Consider the following 10,882-nt stretch of genomic DNA (forward strand, 5'->3'; position numbering starts at 1 on the left):
AGAATCATAGGTGGTTTTATATATTGTTGTATCAATAAGATATCATTAACAACTTCATTTCTCATTAGTTAAAGAGAATGAGATATGTTGACTTTATTAGAACAATGTTTTCTTCTGTTCGTTGCATAATTGTCATGATACTGTAATTTTGTTAGAACACGACACTCTGTTGCCATTAGTAAAAAGATTATCATAATAAAAATTCAAATGGGGCAACTCTGAGGCTCAACAGATTATAACAAAAGCAGAAAAATGGTTCACAATAACAAAAATGCTACCACTGCTCCCTAGATGTGGCACCTAGTGCATTGTACAATCTGACATGTATGAAGGAACCTTTAACTTAGTAGACTTTTATCAAAGAAAATCTGTAGGTTGGTTTGGTTTTGCAATTTACTCATTTTCATTTGTTCACTTAGCAAATAACTATCAAGTGTCTTTTAGCCACTAAGTGTTACTCTGATATAGAATACAAACATTCAAAAAACACAATCCCTTCCCTCTGGGAGTTTGTTATTATCATTGTCATTCTTATTATGTACTCTGTTTTTACTACTCTATTTTTATTATTTACTCTACTTTATTCCGTGCTTACTATGTGCCAGAGTCCCCTAGTGCTTATAATTATCATTGTTAGTTTTTATTGGTACTTAATATGTAAGTCGATAGTGACAAGTTAGAGTTTTAGAAGAGTGGGTAGAATTTAAGGTAAGTATGCAGACCGAGTATTAAGTTTGCCAGGTAAAGAGGCAGAAGAACCATGTTTGGCAGGAGAAACGTCCATCAAGATGACATGTTTTGCACAGGGAACAGCAGTGCAGATGCTCAGATGTACGAGTGAACTTGGGAGCACTTACGAGCAGTTCAATTTTGCTGGTACAAAAAGTGTGCTATGGGAATGGTTGGAATGAGTGAATACTTAGCTAAGGCAAGCTAATGAAAGTTTTTCAGTACCATGGAAAGGTGTAGCTCTTAGGTTGTAGACCTTGGCAAATTTATCAGGTCGAATGCTTTTAGCTGCGAATAACAGGTGACTTATAATAGTGACTAAAACGGGGCCACCTGGGTGGCTTAGTCAGTTATGCATTGACTCTTAGTTTTAGCTCAGGTCACAGTCTCATGGGTCATGAGATCAAGCCCCACATCCCACTGGGCTCCGTGCTCAGCATGGAGTCTGCTTGACGATTCTCCTCCTCTGCCATTCCCCCCGTTCGTGTACTCTCTCTTGCATGTGTGCACTCTCTCTCAAATCAATAAATCTAAAGAAAGCAAACCAAACAAAACAGTGACTAAAACAGGAGGAACCAGAATTGTTTTGATGGTTCAGTGATGTCACCAGGATTCCAGTTGTCTCTTTTTAGCTTTGAGGTTGGCGGTATTTTATATTTCCTTTCCTGATTGGCTAATTAGCAACAGTTCGAGGCATATTCTCACATGACAATATTCAATGACTGGAAGGACTGTTTTTCTTTATATGTTCCTTTTATTTTTTTAAAAGATTTTATTTATTTATTTGACAGAGAGAGACAGACAGAGAGGGAATACAAGCAGGGGGAAGCGGCAGAGGGAGAAGCAGGCCTCTTGCTGAGCAGGGAGCCTGACGTGGGGCTGGATCCCAGGACCCTCGAATCATGACCCAAGCTGAAGGCTGAGGCTTAACAACCGAGCCACCCAGGCATCCCTATATGTTTCTTTAAATAGGAAGAAAACTCAGAAGCTTGCAGTAAATTTACTGTAACATCTTATAAGCTAGGTTATATCACGTGCTTGTTCCTAAACCAGCCGCTGGTAAATCAGGTACTGTGATTAGCTTAGAATAATCATTTCTCCTTTTGAAGCTGGGGTAAGGCCACCTTCTTCGTCTTTGGGACAAGAAATATCCAAATAAAGTTATGGTTCTCCAGCAAGAATGAAGACTCTGGCATGGTTATTGGGGAGGGAGCCAGCAGTACTTGATGCAGGGATTCACTGGAGAATGTGAAGCAGAAGGGTAACAAGATTAGATTTGAATTAGGGCCTTCTGGTTGTGGCACAAAATAGGGATCACCAAGCTTTTTCTCTAAAGGGCCAGATAGTGAATATTTTAGGCCCTGTGGTTTCTCAACTACAACTACCATTATAGTGTGAAAGCAGCCGTAGCAATACGTAGGTGAATAGCAAGAACCAACCATCTGGTCCTGTAAATAAAGTTTTATGGGAGCACAGTCACATGTGACTGGTCCGACTTGGCCTGTGGCCATAGTTTGGTCACCCCTCATGTGGAGGATAGATTGGGAAAAAACCATGTAAAGAGACTGGAAGATAAAGGACGCTTCTATTTCCTTAGTCTAGTATCAGTCCATTATGAAATGTTCACTCCTCTATACTGAAAAAGTCAGGAGGCCCAACTAATCAATTTACAATGTTGTTCTTTTTCTAGGCCTTATGTCTTTCTCATTTTTTTAATTTAAGACTTTTTAAAAGATTTTATTTATTTGCGAGAGAGCACAAGTGGGGCCGAAGGGCAGAGGGAGAGGGAGAAGGAGACTCCCCATTGAGCAGGGAGCCTGACACGGGGCTTAATCCCAGCACTGTGTACTCCTACAGGACAGGACAAATTGAAGCAGGTCATACATACTTAGAGTCCAATGGTATAAATGATTCTGCTGTGCTGCCTTAAGGATGTGGTGTAGCATTCTACCATGGGCTTTCACGTATGTCCACTCAGGGTCACGATGTGTTCCTCTCAATAGAAATTGCTCTTCTGGCCAACCCACCTTCCTGTCTGCAGAAACAACCCCCAAACGCACTCGTCATCTGAGCCAGGCATGAGGATTCAGCTTAGTACCAAGTGCATGAGTGTTTGTGGGCTTCTCTATGTACATGGAGCTAACTAGATGACCCTTTTGCTTTTTAGATTCTGCAGGAAAATATTCTCACCGGAAGGTAAAACTTACATTTCTATTTTGAGGCTTTAACTACAGATTGCATGAAATGTTCATTATGTCTTAATCATATTGTTTCAATACCCATCCAGCCTGCTGTGGAGGGGAAAGGTTTCATTTCTAACCCACCCAGAGACATGGAGGAAATTCAAGCATCCCACTCAGGTAAATTTTACCATACAAATTGAACGGTGTAAAGAAGTCCACTAAAATATTTGAAATGCTCACAGTCTTCTTATTCTGAAGTCTTTTTATTTAGTTAGTTAGTTATTTAGTTATTTATTTAACTTTGGGGGCAAGCTTCAGTGAAGGTTCTGACATAAATAAGGTAGATGTTATTGCTGATATCTATGTTTGAACAGAAGATATTTACAAGCCTAAGAACAAGAGCTTCTGAAACATGGAAGGTTTAGCTCAATTCTTTTAAAAGGAAGAGCCGACTGTTTGAAATGCCGGAAGGGTATCAGGGGCGCTTCCGGTACCAAAACCTGTCGGAGTCGGATACCAAAATTTTCCCCCTGTTACTGCTTTCCTCGCTGCTGGGAAGACATTAAGGACTGACGTGGTTGATGATGCAAAGCTATGTTCTAGTCAGCTATAAGAATGTGTGGCTGGATGGCATGTGAAATGGTGGTACTTCATAAATCGTATCATTGAGTGCCAAGTAAGAGTATTGGAAGGAGAAGAGAGCAGGGTCAGTTTGGGGGAAATTGAGGAAGCCTTAGCCGTGCTAAAAAGTCTATTAGAAAGTTTGTGACTTTTAAGACTTTTCCAGTTTTGAAGAATTGATAGTGACGAACGTGAAGCTTGCTTCTCGAAGGTGAAGTTAAGGTGAAGGAATGTGGCAGCAGACTCAGTATGGACCAGAATTTCTCCAATGTTACTGAATCGTCGGAGACCTTGTTAAAAATGCACATTGTGGGGGCGCCTGGGTGGCTCAGTGGGTTAAAGCCTCTGCCTTCGGCTCAGGTCGTGATCCCAGGGTCCTGGGATCGAGCCCCACATCAGGCTCTCTGCTCTGCGGGGAGCCTGCTTCCCCCTCTCTCTCTCTCTGCCTTCCTCTCTGCCTACTTGTGATCTCTCTGTCAAAGAAAGAAAGAAAGAAAGAAGGAAAGAAATCTTTAAAAAAAAAAAGAAGTGCACATTGTGAGGGGCGCGTGGGTGGCTCAGTGGGTTAAGCCTCTGCCTTGGGCTCGGGTCATGACCTCAGGATCCTGGGATTGAGCCCCGCATCCGGCTCTCTGCTCCGCAGGGAGCCTGCTTCCCCCTCTCTCTCTGCCTGCCTCTCTGCCTACTTGTGATCTCTCTCTGTCAAAGAGATAAATACAATCTTTCAAAAATAATGAACATTGTGAGCGGCAGGTCTGGGATCCTGCATTCTGACCTGTCAGGTGGTGCAAATGTCAATGGTCCGTTGGTCATGTGCTCCATTGCAAGGGTGGAGACTTCCACGTAGAGACACCTGGAAAGGCCACTGGATACTTCAAGACACCACAGGATCAAGGAAAACATTATTTTCTTTTTGTTTGTAAGCATGTTTTCAGCTAGACGGGAGAAAGGAGATGCAGAAAGGGAGGTTATAGATGTAAGATACTAGTGCTAACTAAAAAGGAAAGAAGTGGTGGAGATAATCCCTAATAAAAAGGGTGTAAAAGCAAAACAATCAAGACTATAGATCCACAAATAAGTCTTTTTTTAGGGTTTTGTTTTCCTTTATTTGTTTCAGGGAGCAAGATTGAGAGAGACAGAGAATGATCAGGGGGAGGGGCAAAGGCAGAGGGAGAGGTTCCTCAAAGAGGCTCACTTCTGAGCCTGGAGCCTCCATGCAGGGTTCCGTCTGAAGACTCTGTCCTCATGAGCTGAGTCGAAATCAAGAGCCAGATGCTCAACCCGCCGTTCCGTCCGGGTGCTCCCAGAAATTACTTTTTGAAGGGGCGTAGCGAAGGGAACAAGGGAAAAGGGAAAGGCACGTTAGCTGAGAAGTCTTGGAGTTGAGAAGGAAACTCCAGAGAATTCACTTTAGATGGCTCGAGGGTATTTGCACTAGAACCACATATCCATCCTCCTCAGGTCTTTTGGACATCAAAGATACAGGTTACGTCGGACTCCATTACTCAAGTGAGATACGGAAGCTATGGCTTTCTTTTTTTTTAAGATAGGTAATTTTTTGGTACGAGAGCTGTTTCCAAAAACCCTTGAAAGACTGACATGATCTACCCATTCAAACTACGTTTGGAATCAAAAGAAATTATAGGGTTGGTTCCCTGAATGCTAAAATTGTTTTTATCAATAAGTATGACAGTGACCAAAGATTTTCAGTACCTAGGATTTCTGTGGCCATTCAATAGATTTTGTTCCATATACATAGTCATATTTCCATATTTAAAGCTATTGTACATTATTTCTTAGATGTGTTTTATACACCTTCTTGTATGAGTGAATGAAGAAACTTTAAGGTGGCTAAACTAGTGGATGCAGGAAATGTCGGCATACCGGTAGCCCACAAGGATATGGACAAAAATGAGTACTTTTAGTAACTGTGATCCCACAAGTGTATATCCAAGCTGATCAGTTCCTACGGTTTTGTTTGATGAAAACTCAGTTATGCATTCAGTTGGCCTATCATCAGCACTGTGTACTCCTACAGGACAGGACAAATTGAAGCAGGTCATACATACTTAGAGTCCAATGGTATAAATGATTCTGCTGTGCTGCCTTAAGGATGTGGTGTAGCATTCTACCATGGGCTTTCACGTATGTCCACTCAGGGTCACGATGTGTTCCTCTCAATAGAAATTGCTCTTCTGGCCAACCCACCTTCCTGTCTGCAGAAACAACCCCCAAACGCACTCGTCATCCGAGCCAGGCATGAGGATTCAGCTTAGTACCAAGTGCATGAGTGTTTGTGGGCTTCTCTATGTACATGGAGCTAACTAGATGACCCTTTTGCTTTTTAGATTCTGCAGGAAAATATTCTCACCGGAAGGTAAAACTTACATTTCTATTTTGAGGCTTTAACTACAGATTGCATGAAATGTTCATTATGTCTTAATCATATTGTTTCAATACCCATCCAGCCTGCTGTGGAGGGGAAAGGTTTCATTTCTAATCCACCCAGAGACATGGAGGAAATTCAAGCATCCCACTCAGGTAAATTTTACCATACAAATTGAACGGTGTAAAGAAGTCCACTAAAATATTTGAAATGCTCACAGTCTTCTTATTCTGAAGTCTTTTTATTTAGTTAGTTAGTTATTTAGTTATTTATTTAACTTTGGGGGCAAGCTTCAGTGAAGGTTCTGACATAAATAAGGTAGATGTTATTGCTGATATCTATGTTTGAACAGAAGATATTTACAAGCCTAAGAACAAGAGCTTCTGAAACATGGAAGGTTTAGCTCAATTCTTTTAAAAGGAAGAGCCGACTGTTTGAAATGCCGGAAGGGTATCAGGGGCGCTTCCGGTACCAAAACCTGTCGGAGTCGGATACCAAAATTTTCCCCCTGTTACTGCTTTCCTCGCTGCTGGGAAGACATTAAGGACTGACGTGGTTGATGATGCAAAGCTATGTTCTAGTCAGCTATAAGAATGTGTGGCTGGATGGCATGTGAAATGGTGGTACTTCATAAATCGTATCATTGAGTGCCAAGTAAGAGTATTGGAAGGAGAAGAGAGCAGGGTCAGTTTGGGGGAAATTGAGGAAGCCTTAGCCGTGCTAAAAAGTCTATTAGAAAGTTTGTGACTTTTAAGACTTTTCCAGTTTTGAAGAATTGATAGTGACGAACGTGAAGCTTGCTTCTCGAAGGTGAAGTTAAGGTGAAGGAATGTGGCAGCAGACTCAGTATGGACCAGAATTTCTCCAATGTTACTGAATCGTCGGAGACCTTGTTAAAAATGCACATTGTGGGGGCGCCTGGGTGGCTCAGTGGGTTAAAGCCTCTGCCTTCGGCTCAGGTCGTGATCCCAGGGTCCTGGGATCGAGCCCCGCATCCGGCTCTCTGCTCTGCGGGGAGCCTGCTTCCCCCCCTCTCTCTCTCTGCCTTCCTCTCTGCCTACTTGTGATCTCTCTGTCAAAGAAAGAAGGAAAGAAATCTTTAAAAAAAAAAAGAAGTGCACATTGTGAGGGGCGCGTGGGTGGCTCAGTGGGTTAAGCCTCTGCCTTGGGCTCGGGTCATGACCTCAGGATCCTGGGATTGAGCCCCGCATCCGGCTCTCTGCTCCGCAGGGAGCCTGCTTCCCCCTCTCTCTCTGCCTGCCTCTCTGCCTACTTGTGATCTCTCTCTGTCAAAGAGATAAATACAATCTTTCAAAAATAATGAACATTGTGAGCGGCAGGTCTGGGATCCTGCATTCTGACCTGTCAGGTGATGCAAATGTCAATGGTCCGTTGGTCATGTGCTCCATTGCAAGGGTGGAGACTTCCACGTAGAGACACCTGGAAAGGCCACTGGATACTTCAAGACACCACAGGATCAAGGAAAACATTATTTTCTTTTTGTTTGTAAGCATGTTTTCAGCTAGACGGGAGAAAGGAGATGCAGAAAGGGAGGTTATAGATGTAAGATACTAGTGCTAACTAAAAAGGAAAGAAGTGGTGGAGATAATCCCTAATAAAAAGGGTGTAAAAGCAAAACAATCAAGACTATAGATCCACAAATAAGTCTTTTTTTAGGGTTTTGTTTTCCTTTATTTGTTTCAGGGAGCAAGATTGAGAGAGACAGAGAATGATCAGGGGGAGGGGCAAAGGCAGAGGGAGAGGTTCCTCAAAGAGGCTCACTTCTGAGCCTGGAGCCTCCATGCAGGGTTCCGTCTGAAGACTCTGTCCTCATGAGCTGAGTCGAAATCAAGAGCCAGGTGCTCAACCCGCCGTTCCGTCCGGGTGCTCCCAGAAATTACTTTTTGAAGGGGCGTAGCGAAGGGAACAAGGGAAAAGGGAAAGGCACGTTAGCTGAGAAGTCTTGGAGTTGAGAAGGAAACTCCAGAGAATTCACTTTAGATGGCTCGAGGGTATTTGCACTAGAACCACATATCCATCCTCCTCAGGTCTTTTGGACATCAAAGATACAGGTTACGTCGGTCTTCATTACTCAAGTGAGATACGGAAGCTATGGCTTTCTTTTTTTTTAAGATAGGTAATTTTTTGGTACGAGAGCTGTTTCCAAAAACCCTTGAAAGACTGACATGATCTACCCATTCAAACTACGTTTGGAATCAAAAGAAATTATAGGGTTGGTTCCCTGAATGCTAAAATTGTTTTTATCAATAAGTATGACAGTGACCAAAGATTTTCAGTACCTAGGATTTCTGTGGCCATTCAATAGATTTTGTTCCATATACATAGTCATATTTCCATATTTAAAGCTATTGTACATTATTTCTTAGATGTGTTTTATACACCTTCTTGTATGAGTGAATGAAGAAACTTTAAGGTGGCTAAACTAGTGGATGCAGGAAATGTCGGCATACCGGTAGCCCACAAGGATATGGACAAAAATGAGTACTTTTAGTAACTGTGATCCCACAAGTGTATATCCAAGCTGATCAGTTCCTACGGTTTTGTTTGATGAAAACTCAGTTATGCATTCAGTTGGCCTATCATCAGCACTGTGTACTCCTACAGGACAGGACAAATTGAAGCAGGTCATACATACTTAGAGTCCAATGGTATAAATGATTCTGCTGTGCTGCCTTAAGGATGTGGTGTAGCATTCTACCATGGGCTTTCACGTATGTCCACTCAGGGTCACGATGTGTTCCTCTCAATAGAAATTGCTCTTCTGGCCAACCCACCTTCCTGTCTGCAGAAACAACCCCCAAACGCACTCGTCATCTGAGCCAGGCATGAGGATTCAGCTTAGTACCAAGTGCATGAGTGTTTGTGGGCTTCTCTATGTACATGGAGCTAACTAGATGACCCTTTTGCTTTTTAGATTCTGCAGGAAAATATTCTCACCGGAAGGTAAAACTTACATTTCTATTTTGAGGCTTTAACTACAGATTGCATGAAATGTTCATTATGTCTTAATCATATTGTTTCAATACCCATCCAGCCTGCTGTGGAGGGGAAAGGTTTCATTTCTAATCCACCCAGAGACATGGAGGAAATTCAAGCATCCCACTCAGGTAAATTTTACCATACAAATTGAACGGTGTAAAGAAGTCCACTAAAATATTTGAAATGCTCACAGTCTTCTTATTCTGAAGTCTTTTTATTTAGTTAGTTAGTTATTTAGTTATTTATTTAACTTTGGGGGCAAGCTTCAGTGAAGGTTCTGACATAAATAAGGTAGATGTTATTGCTGATATCTATGTTTGAACAGAAGATATTTACAAGCCTAAGAACAAGAGCTTCTGAAACATGGAAGGTTTAGCTCAATTCTTTTAAAAGGAAGAGCCGACTGTTTGAAATGCCGGAAGGGTATCAGGGGCGCTTCCGGTACCAAAACCTGTCGGAGTCGGATACCAAAATTTTCCCCCTGTTACTGCTTTCCTCGCTGCTGGGAAGACATTAAGGACTGACGTGGTTGATGATGCAAAGCTATGTTCTAGTCAGCTATAAGAATGTGTGGCTGGATGGCATGTGAAATGGTGGTACTTCATAAATCGTATCATTGAGTGCCAAGTAAGAGTATTGGAAGGAGAAGAGAGCAGGGTCAGTTTGGGGGAAATTGAGGAAGCCTTAGCCGTGCTAAAAAGTCTATTAGAAAGTTTGTGACTTTTAAGACTTTTCCAGTTTTGAAGAATTGATAGTGACGAACGTGAAGCTTGCTTCTCGAAGGTGAAGTTAAGGTGAAGGAATGTGGCAGCAGACTCAGTATGGACCAGAATTTCTCCAATGTTACTGAATCGTCGGAGACCTTGTTAAAAATGCACATTGTGGGGGCGCCTGGGTGGCTCAGTGGGTTAAAGCCTCTGCCTTCGGCTCAGGTCGTGATCCCAGGGTCCTGGGATCGAGCCCCACATCAGGCTCTCTGCTCTGCGGGGAGCCTGCTTCCCCCTCTCTCTCTCTCTGCCTTCCTCTCTGCCTACTTGTGATCTCTCTGTCAAAGAAAGAAAGAAAGAAAGAAGGAAAGAAATCTTTAAAAAAAAAAAGAAGTGCACATTGTGAGGGGCGCGTGGGTGGCTCAGTGGGTTAAGCCTCTGCCTTGGGCTCGGGTCATGACCTCAGGATCCTGGGATTGAGCCCCGCATCCGGCTCTCTGCTCCGCAGGGAGCCTGCTTCCCCCTCTCTCTCTGCCTGCCTCTCTGCCTACTTGTGATCTCTCTCTGTCAAAGAGATAAATACAATCTTTCAAAAATAATGAACATTGTGAGCGGCAGGTCTGGGATCCTGCATTCTGACCTGTCAGGTGATGCAAATGTCAATGGTCCGTTGGTCATGTGCTCCATTGCAAGGGTGGAGACTTCCACGTAGAGACACCTGGAAAGGCCACTGGATACTTCAAGACACCACAGGATCAAGGAAAACATTATTTTCTTTTTGTTTGTAAGCATGTTTTCAGCTAGACGGGAGAAAGGAGATGCAGAAAGGGAGGTTATAGATGTAAGATACTAGTGCTAACTAAAAAGGAAAGAAGTGGTGGAGATAATCCCTAATAAAAAGGGTGTAAAAGCAAAACAATCAAGACTATAGATCCACAAATAAGTCTTTTTTTAGGGTTTTGTTTTCCTTTATTTGTTTCAGGGAGCAAGATTGAGAGAGACAGAGAATGATCAGGGGGAGGGGCAAAGGCAGAGGGAGAGGTTCCTCAAAGAGGCTCACTTCTGAGCCTGGAGCCTCCATGCAGGGTTCCGTCTGAAGACTCTGTCCTCATGAGCTGAGTCGAAATCAAGAGCCAGGTGCTCAACCCGCCGTTCCGTCCGGGTGCTCCCAGAAATTACTTTTTGAAGGGGCGTAGCGAAGGGAACAAGGGAAAAGGGAAAGGCACGTTAGCTGAGAAGTCTTGGAGTTGAGAAGG

This window comes from Martes martes (genome assembly GCF_963455335.1).
Source record: "Martes martes genome assembly, contig: scaffold_57, whole genome shotgun sequence".
NCBI lineage: Eukaryota > Metazoa > Chordata > Mammalia > Carnivora > Mustelidae > Martes > Martes martes.